Genomic DNA, 10510 nt, shown 5'->3' on the forward strand with positions numbered 1-10510 from the left:
AAATAGCATTACTGTTCATATTTCTATCCTCCCCCCACACCTCCAGCTAAAAGCCAACACAGGCCCAGGCCCAGGCTGCATGTTGAGATCCCGACCTCGAGTGCAGCCCTGGCACGTCAGTACCATCTTGCTCAATAAAATACTTATTCACACTGATTGTGATTGAGTGGCCTCACTGATCGTCGATTTCTGGACCCCATAGCAGTATAAACAAAACCAATCCTAACAGTCCTCTATATGTTTTCCTTTGAAAGTACCAGAGACATATGGGTTGCCATTCCCTGAGAATCTGTTATTTTAACTTTTCTGTTAATATACTGATTTATACATTTATTATTATTATTTTGGCTTATGTGTTCAGAATTTTAGGGATGTGTTATGAGGTTCAAGGGAGGAGATTCCATGTCCCAAGAGTCCACCACTCAGAGACAGTCTCAAGCAAAAAGATGGATTTATTGGGGAAGCAAAAAGTGGACAGGCCAGAGATGCAGCACAGACTCAGGAGCTAATTCTGTGACCCTGAGTGGCCCTTAAGTTGGGGTTTATGAAGACAAATACCACATGGTCAAGCCAGGCCACACACAGGTGGCCAATGGAGTTACAGTCTGCCTCATAGTAACTATTTGAACTGACCTATCATTTTAGTTAGACTTGGCTCACGAATTTGGCGGGCCCCACACAATGTAGGGGGATATGCTTACTCATGGGGGTGGGGGTACTATTGTTAATCTTGAATGTTCCACATCGCAAATGGTTAAACAATTGTTATCACAGCGAGGGGGACCTTCCCTGTATTCCAAGCAGACAGGGCGTGGCCCTCAACCATGAAGCTCAGGAGCTGGGAGGATCTTAGTGAAGATGGAGTCAGCTTCTGCTCTGTTTAACTAATCTGAGATAGAGTCAGTCTGACTCCCCTCAACAGATGTTACATGACCTTTTTTGTAGGTGTATGCTGGTACTGGGGCTTGAACTTGGAGCCTGGGCACCATCCTGGCTCTTTATCTTCCCCTTATACCATATCTCCATTTCTGGGTTTGGGAGGTTAATTGGAGTTAAGAGTTTCCTGGACTTTCCTTCATTAGCTAACTTAAAAGTTTGATCCTCAGATCACAGTCTCCTGAGTAGCTAGGATTACAGACATGAACCACTAGTGCCTACCTCAAATGTGGTAATTTTGTACACAGTATAAACTAGAAACATCCAGGACTCTACACTGTTATTGACACTCATGTGTTCATGCGTTGGTGCATGGAAATCATTGTTTTCCTGTCCAGAGCCAAATAAGTCAACAGCATCAGCTGGAGGTTAAAGTAACATGACTCCATGCTGCTCTCCATCTTCTTGGGACTCACAGCTCTACTCTGGATTCATCTATCAACATTCAACTATCATCCTTGAACTCTTTCTTACTGTGTCATTCTTGGCCATTCTTGAGTGATCTTGAAATTCTGCTTCATCCCATTATAGCTCATACCATATATGTTGCTCCATTGCCAAGTTGAACATATCTTGGCAATTTATATGAATTTATAAAAGCCCTATGAGTAATATTTGATTTGGTATTAATAAGGTTTCTTTTTATTTTAAAACAATGGATCTTTATTGAGTAATGGTTTCTTTTGAGCAGGTATCTACAAGGAAGACATTAGACTTTAATGAAGAAGCTCTGTCAATACATCCCATGAGTGAGAATTTTAAATTATTTTCAAAACATTTTTTATGATTTAACTAAGGTGAAGAAAGCAGGACTTCAGAAAAACAATTAAGAGACAGGTATCTGGCTTCATAGAAACTACAGCACCTCTTCCTAAAGATGAAAATATACTCTACAATCCCCAGTAAGGCTTGAAACCATAGGGAATTCTGGATCAGATTTATACTGTATGTTGCTTAATTTTTAACTTAGTCATTGAAAGACATGAAAAGAAGCCAGAATATATTTTGTTGGGAGAAGATAGGTGTGGTCAGATGTAAGGAGGGAGAACACACATATTCATGATATTCAATGTACATTATGGAAATGTTGAACTATAAAATGAGGGCATGAATAGGATTGGGAAAGATGTGAGAGAAGAATAGAAGAATTGGCATTGATCAAAAGCATTGTACTGGCTGGATGCTAGTGGCTCATGCCTATAATCTTAGTTACATAGGAGGCTGGGATCTGGAGATCAAAGTTCAAAGCCAGAATAGACAAGAAAGGCTATGAGACACCAATTAAACACCCTAAGAGCCAGAAGCAGTTTGCATGGCAGAGTGCCAGCTCACAATTCAAGCCCTAGGACCAGCATACCTTCGCTTGAATATTTTAACTGCATTCACTCCTTCTTCTATCTAAGACCTCACCCTCTTGAAACATATGTTCTAGCTTTCTGGTATTCATTTTGTTAAAATGTAAGTTAGTTGTTCAAATGAATTACATAATTGAAATCCTCCCTTTTCATATACTATATTTTAGCTAAGTTGTTTGTGTGTATATGCATATGACCCTGTATAAGTTGATGAAATTATAAATACACATGTAAACAGATAAATATTTTATTTAAAAACAGTTAACAATTCTAGGTTTAATGGGGGTGGTTGTCACATTAAGACTGAGGCTGAAAATTTAGAATCCTGTCCAAAGAATTCAGAGTCTAGGAAGAGAAATAAACATTTAAAACAATCAAAATAAAAACTGATATCCACTACAAAATAATTATTTACAAGAAGCCAATATTCAGAGGACAATGACCTCTGAATGGCATTTTGAAAAATAAGTTAAAATTTGCCATGGAAAAACAATTTTTATACATTAGGGAATGGCTTAGTGAAGGAAATGTCAATGAAAATAAGTAGCATGAACTCAAATGTCACTGAGATAACAGTGTCAGGTTGTCTAAAGGAAGAACAAGCTATTACTTCATAAGACATGGACAATTGTTGAATGGAGGGACAATGGATTAGACCTAACACTACAGTAAGATTAAAGACCATGGAGTTGGGGATTTAGCTCAGTGGAAGAGCACTTGCCTTGCAAGTGCAAGGCTCTGAGTTTAGTCCTCAGCTCTGGGGAAAAAAAGATGGAAGACCTGGATTACAGTATTCTCTGTATTGTAATAGATTGAATTGAAAGCTATTTCAAGATTATAATAAGAGAGGTTGAAAAGTTTTATATTTTAGAAATAATACAAAGCTAAGCTTGTAGGTAAAGGAACTTTGTAGTAGAGAAAGCAAAAGTCAGACCTATAGTGAGTGAAGTTTCAAACTAAAGCAAGGCAGTAATAGAAAGGAAAGGGATTCCAGATGTTTGAGAATAAAATCAGGTTGAAACTTAAGAGTTAGCAAAGCACTATGTTATTATAGATTATTCAAATATTTTCTTTGTTCAATAAGCCCTGCCCTCTTTGTAGAACTTAAGGGTAATAGCACAATAATAATATAAAGGCCTTCCCACTCTCCCCATTCTAGAGTTATTTCATTGCCTAATTTTTACTTAATGTTGGCAGTGGAGAAAATGTGTTCAAGGGAGTAGATCTCATCTACCATCTTGAACTGATAAGCCTCTTGAAAGTAGTTCATAAGGTTCACATATGATGCCTCAGTAGGAAGCCCTAGTGAAATACTTTAATTCGTGGGTGGAAAATTATGTCTATTTCTTGGCAGGTATGGTTACTTTGAATTATTTGTTTTAGTATAAGGATTTTAGTAATATAATTATTCTGCATATCACATGTCAGATGAAGTATAGCTGTGTTTGAAGAGAAATATCTCACCAACCTTTCTTTCCTGTCATGTGTCTACTACTTGTTGACTTCACTTGGTTTAACCAGAATCAGGGGCCTTCTCATTTCCATTCAGGTCTAGTTTCAGTGTCAACTGCAGAGCTCTTCTCATGTCCTCAGAACCCCACCTTTGCTGGATCCATGCGTACTAGTTAGTGACCACATGGAGCAAAATAAATAAGAGAAGGAGCCAAGTGGGGAAGAAAAAGCTGGAAACATTGCAAAAACTGTTGAAATCAAAGCATGAGAAGTAAAAAAACATGACTCATGAGTGACAGCCAATGTCACAAAGCATTCTGAGTTGTCTTTTCCTATGCAGTAGACTTACAAATCAATGCATATCTTCAAATTTAAGTCCTTTCTAAAATGAGGTTTCACATCTGTCTGTGAATTAAATGAGAAAATAATAGCATCTATCAACAAAGATTAAAATCTTACCAAAGAATGACTTTGACTTGCTATTCGTTTCATGTTTTTTTTATTAAATTTTTATTGTCAAACTGATGTACAGAGAGGTTACAGTTTCATATGTTAGGCACTGGACACGTTGCTTGTACTTTTTGTTACCTCCTCCCTCATTCCCCCCTTTCCTTTCCCCCTTTCCCTTTCCCCCCATGAGTTGTTCAGTTGATTTACACTAAACAGTTTTGCAAGTATTGCTGTTGTAGTCGTTTGTCTTTTTACCCTGTGTCTCTCCATTATGGTATTCCCTTTCAGTTTCCTAGTTCTAATACCAGTATACACGGTTTCCAATGTATTCAGATAAGATACAGAGATAGTGCATGTACAACCACAGGAAGGGATACACGAGGGTCATCAATAATAAAAACTACGGTTTCACATCGCATGTTGAAAGTAATTACAACAGTGATATAACAGTCCTTTCCATAACATGGAGTTCACTTCACTTAGCATCATCTTATGTGTTCATGAGGGTATAGCTACTGGGCTCTTGTGATCCTCTGCTGTGACTAGCTTAAACCTGTGCTAATTATTCCCTATGAGGGAGACCATACAGTCCATGTTTCTTTGGGTCTGGCTCACTTCACTTAGTATAATTTTTTCCAAGTCCTTCCATTTCCTTACAAATAGGGCAATGTCATTCTTTCTGATAGAGGCACAAAATTCCATTGTGTATATGTACCACATTTTCCTGATCCATTTGTCTACTGAGGGGCATCTGGGTTGGTTCCATATTCTAGCTATTACAAATTGTGCTGTGATGAACATTGTTGTACTGGTGGCTTTAGTGTGTTCTTGTTTGTGGTCTTTGGGATAGATGTCCAAAAGTGGGGCTGCTGGGTCACAGGGTAGCTCTATGTTTAGCCTTCTGACAAATCTCCATATAGCTTTCCAGAGTGGCTCAACCAGTTTACATTCTCACCAACATTGAAATAGGGTTCCCTTTTGGCCACATCCCCTCCAACATTTATTACTGTTAGTTTTCTTGATATAGGACATTTTTACTGGGATGAGATGGAATCTCAATGTTGTTTTGGTTTGCATTTCTTTTATGGCCAGTGGTGTAGAGCACTTTTTCATATGTCTCTTGGCCATTCTCATTTCCTCATCAGAGAAGTCTCTTTTTAAGTCTTTAGCCCACTTGTTGAGGGGGCTATTGGTTCTTTGCATTTTTCTTTTGGAGGAATGTAATTTTTTTAGTTCTGCATATATTTTAGATATGAGGACTTTGTTGTATGGCCAGTAAAGATATGCTAATGACCCGAATGCTGAGGCTGAAATCAGGAAAGCAACTCCTTTTGCAATAGCCTCAAAAAACATAAAATACCTATGAATAACCTTAACCAAAGAAGTGAGAGACCTCTTTGATGAGAACTTTAAAAAGAGGAAAATCAAAATTAAAGCAGAACTAAGGAAATGGAATAACCTTCCATGCTCCTGGATTGGGAGGATTAGTATAATCAAAATGGCAATATTGCCAAAGGCTATCTACAAATTCAATGCAATACCCATTAATATCCCAACACCAGTTTTTAACTAAATAGAGGAAGCAATCCAGAAATTCATATGGAACAATAAAAGACTCAGAATAGCAAGAACAATCCTAAGTAGAAAGAACAGTGCTGGAGGAATTACTATACCAAACTTCAATCTGTATTATAAATCTATAGTAATAAAAATAGCTTGTATTGGCACTGGAACAGGCCTGAAGACCACTGTAACAGAATTGAAGACCCAGAAATGAACCCACAGAACTATGCCTACTTAGTCTTTGATAAAGGAGCTAAAAAAATATTCTGGACAGAAGATAGCCTCTTTAACAAATGGTGCTGGCAAAACTGGTTCAACACATGCAACAAACTAAAACTAGATCCTTATATATCACCCTGCACCAAAATCAATTCCAAATGGATCAAAGACCTTGAAATTAAAACAGATACCCTGAAAACACTAAAGGAAGGAGTAGGAGAAACACTTGGGCTCCTTGGCACAGGATGGAACTTCTTTAACAAAGGCCCAGAAATGCTACAAATCAAAGAAAGGATGGACAAATGGGACTGCATCAAACTGCAGAGCTTCTACAGGGCAAAGGACATAGCTCGCGAGATAAACAGAAAGCCCACAGATTGGGAAAAGATCATTTCATGTTTTTAATTTTGATATTAAAGTTGAGAACTCTAGTCAAATGAATTGAAAACCATAATATTTTCTCCCGGGTTCAAGAGATCAGGAATTACTGAGGTTTAATTGCTCTCCATTTTAATTCAACAATTACCTACCTCTCCAATTTCTACATATCTCCAACAACAACAGAACAATTTTTTCCAAGACACAGTAACTTCCTGTTAGTTACCACCAAAGGAAAATAATGGCATTGCAAATATTCTCATTGGAAAATAGGAATTCTGCCATCATGGATAAAGTTATTCTGTAAACACCTCAAAAGTCACATCCTGTTATCACCAACCTAAAGGTTCTGCTAGCATTAATAGATTTCACAAATCTACTAAGAGATTATATTACAGGAGGGCTAAATGGAAGTAGCTGATGTTTTTTCATGAAAAGTTTTCACTTTGATGAGAAACAGAACACTTCAAGATTCAGCTATAACTTGAACTTATTTCAGTGACTCCTAAAGCAAAGCAATGTTTGTGCATATGAAAACTAATTTGTAGGGGCTGGGGATATGGCCTAGTGGCAAGAGTGCTTGCCTCGTATACATGAGGCCCTGGGTTTGATTCCCCAGCACCACATATACACAAAAAATGGCCAGAAGGGGCGCTGTGGCTCAAGTGGCAGAGTGCTAGCCTTGAGCAAGAAGAAGCCAGGGACAGTGCACAGGCCCTGAGTCCAAGCCCAGGACTGGCCAAAAAAAACAAACAAAAAAAACAAAAAAAAAACTAATTTGTATAGAATCACATTTATCAGAGCAAAATTTATTACAGGTACAGTCCCACCCTTCAGTCATTAAATACAAATGTCATAGATTTCTTTCTTTTATAAATACATACTTTTGGCAGAAAAAAGTAACAGTAGAAAGGAATGCGTTTTGTTTTCCATGAGTGAAATTTCAACTAAGAATACTCTGTTAGTCAAGACACAACCACCTAAGTAAGTAGACTTAGGAATAAAAAGGCCATACTATGATATGGTGTGTGTATGTGTGTGTGTGCGCGCAAGAGAGAGTGTGCGCACGTGCATGCACAGGTGCCAGTTAGTGGGGCTTGAACTCAGGGTCTCACACTTCTGCTTGGCTTTTTCTGTTAAAGACTGGCACTCTACCACTTGAGCTACATCTTCACTTCTGGTTTTTGCTGTTCAATTGGAGATAAGCCTCTCCTGATCTTGTCTACCTTGGGCTGTCTCTGAACTGTGATCCTCTGATCTCAGCCTCCTGAATAGCTGGGATTACAGATGTGAACCACCAGCTAGCTCCAGGCTCCATCCTATGATTCCTTAAGTTTATATTTAACTCATACTCATTACAAAGGTTTGTAAGACTTCTCTAAAATAAGAAACAACAGTTTTCTGATTCCTTTGGCATGAATGAAAAGTTGATTTGACTATCTGCTGAGTATCACACATGCTTGATTTTCATTTGATTTTGAGTTTTTCCAAAAATTGAATGCTATTTCATTCACTGTTTATGACAACACTATGAGGCAGATCATATTGTTCTCACTGAATTAAGGTGGAAACTTAAGCTCAGAAAAACAATTCCCATATTCAATAAAGACAATCAAGATTTAACTACTGAATATCCCATTGCCTGTGCACTTTCCTGGCTAATGGATTCATGAAGTTCATTTCTCGGCCTAAGCTGAGTTTCCTCTTACAGAATACTGTAGCTTTCCTAATAATCACTACCTCACTCAATATCATAAGTGTATTTGTTTAAGTTGGACACTGATGGCTCATGTTTATGATGTTATCTTCTCAAACCTTGAGTTCAGGCCCTAGGATTGTCAAACACACACACAAAAATACTAGCACTAATTAGTCCCCCCCAAATGTACTGAATACAAAATGAATGAGCTAAAATTCGATGAGAAAGCTGCAGTATTTGAAAAGAGGTGTAAATACTCGGTGGAATCTGAAATGAAGTCAGTTTTAGGAAAGTGGATGAGAAAGGAACATTAGAGAGACAGAGCTGAGGGGCCAGGAGGCTGCCCTGCCCCTGATGAAAGGTGTGTGTGTGGTGGCGGGGAGTTGACGCTAGACAATAAATTCTCTGAGTTTTACCATCAAATATTGAAAAATGGAGGAGAAAGGAAAAACGCAATAGGCCAGACTCGATTCACAGCAGGCAAGGACTTCTTATTGAGGCACAACAGCAAGGGGCACAGACCTTCTGGTGGGTATGAAGGTTGTGCAAGGAGGTAGAGCTGGAGTTGGACTCTTATAGAGTCTGAACAAGTAGACAGAGGTTAACGAAAAAGGTCTAGGGAAGTTGGGGCTTTTGGTTGGGCCCACAATTGAATGCTTACAGCCAGGCTTAGGTGGGGTGCCCTGCCTGAGTCAAGCCTTCTGCCCATATCTGTTGGCTTGCCTGACATCTGTTTGCACCTGAGAAAACAGGGTGAGGGCCAATCCTTCACTCGGGGCCTTTTACAACCAGGGAGTCCAGTGGTGTAAATGAAGCCATTCGCTTCTCCGAAAAAAGTTGACTCTCAAAAACAGATAAGGAAGTATACTGAATGGCAACCAATAGGATCCTTGATTTCCTTTCCAAGCAGTGTGTGTGTGTGTGTGTGTGTGTGTGTGTGTGTGTGTGTGTGTGTGTGTGTTATACTTTTCTTTCTGCCCCACTCTTCCCCCAAGTGGCCAGAAATGTCACCCAGGAAGAGCACTCTTCCCCAGCTCTCTCTTCCTTTTTCCTCTGTGGCATTCTGTCACGGGCTATAAGCAAAGACAGAGCAGAAGCAAAAGAAAATTACAAATGGGACATCCATATGACTAGCTGTTACTGCATAAAAGACAAGCAAATAAATCATTATTTCTGTAAAATCAGAGAACAGACAGAAGTCTTGGGTATTAAGAATAGGGAGTAGGTGGGCTGGGGATATAGCCTAGTGGCAAGAGTGCCTGCCTCGGATACACGAGGCCCTAGGTTCGATTCCCCAGCACCACATATACAGAAAACGGCCAGAAGCGGCGCTGTGGCTCAAGTGGCGGAGTGCTAGCCTTGAGCGGGAAGAAGCCAGGGACAGTGCTCAGGCCCTGAGTCCAAGGCCCAGGACTGGCCAAAAAAAAAAAAAAGAATAGGGAGACTGTCACTGGAGGGAGGAGTGAGCAGACAAAGCCAGAGAAGCCCAAGCCCCTACCAGTTTCCTTTCTCTGCAGCCTCATGCCACCCGGAGCCTCTGAGGCACTCCCTTGGTCTTTGGAACACGCTAGTAATTCATTGATAACAGGAAGCTATGCGGGATCCTGTGAGTAGCCAGTACAGTTCCTTTCTTTTCTGGAGGATGCCCATCCCAGAACTCGATCTGTCAGAGTTGGAGGACCTGGGTCTCTCAGATACATCCACCTATAAGATCAAAGACAGCAGCCCTGGCAAAATGCAGCAGAGCAGGAGAAAAACCCTGAAGGTGATATTCTCCTTGAATAGAGCACCTTCAACTTCTGGAGAGCTCCCATTGCCAGCATCCACTCTTTTGATTTGGACTTGCTCTAAGCTAAGACCTCACCCACCATCTTACCCTCAACTGTCTTCCCTTTGAAGCCCTTCCCTATCCCTTTCCCATTCCAACCTTGTTCTTTTTTCTCTATTGTGTTGGTGGTGCTGACTTGCCAGTTTGATTCTATCTATCTATCTATCTATCTATCTATCTATCTATCTATCTATCTATCTATCTATCTATCTATCTATCCAACTATCTATCTATTGAATAATCTATATACTCCGATTCTCTCAAAAGCCTTTACAAAGCATAGGGTTCAAGCAATGGAGTAGTTGATAACAGAGATTCCTCACACTCCAAACTCCAGAATCATTAATGCCAGGAAAACAAGTTTTATGGGGAAGGAGGGGACTAAAGAGTAGTGTAGTAGTGAAAAGTGGAAGGTTATTTCATTCTATTTTAGTCAACCTCAAAGATTACTCGCGTCTTCCTAATTCCCTACTTTAGGCCAAAAAATATTTCCTCAGTGGTGAAAATGTGGCAATTTTCAGATATTTCCTACAAAACAAGTAGGATTTCTAAAATATTAAGGTCATAAGATTCTTGCTTTTTTGAGTCTGCTCCTTATGATCCTTTCTATGCCCCCCAAAATTTGGGGGT

General features: G+C 39.5%; 1 pseudogene; it reads left to right on the top strand.

Annotated features, from left to right (window-relative positions):
• The first annotated feature begins 9552 nt into the window (after positions 1-9552).
• On the top strand, positions 9553-10015 carry LOC125341536 (annotated as a pseudogene).
• The last annotated feature ends 495 nt before the right edge of the window (positions 10016-10510 follow it).

The sequence above is a fragment of the Perognathus longimembris genome, chromosome 24 (genome assembly GCF_023159225.1).
Source record: "Perognathus longimembris pacificus isolate PPM17 chromosome 24, ASM2315922v1, whole genome shotgun sequence".
NCBI classification, from domain to species: Eukaryota; Metazoa; Chordata; class Mammalia; order Rodentia; family Heteromyidae; genus Perognathus; species Perognathus longimembris.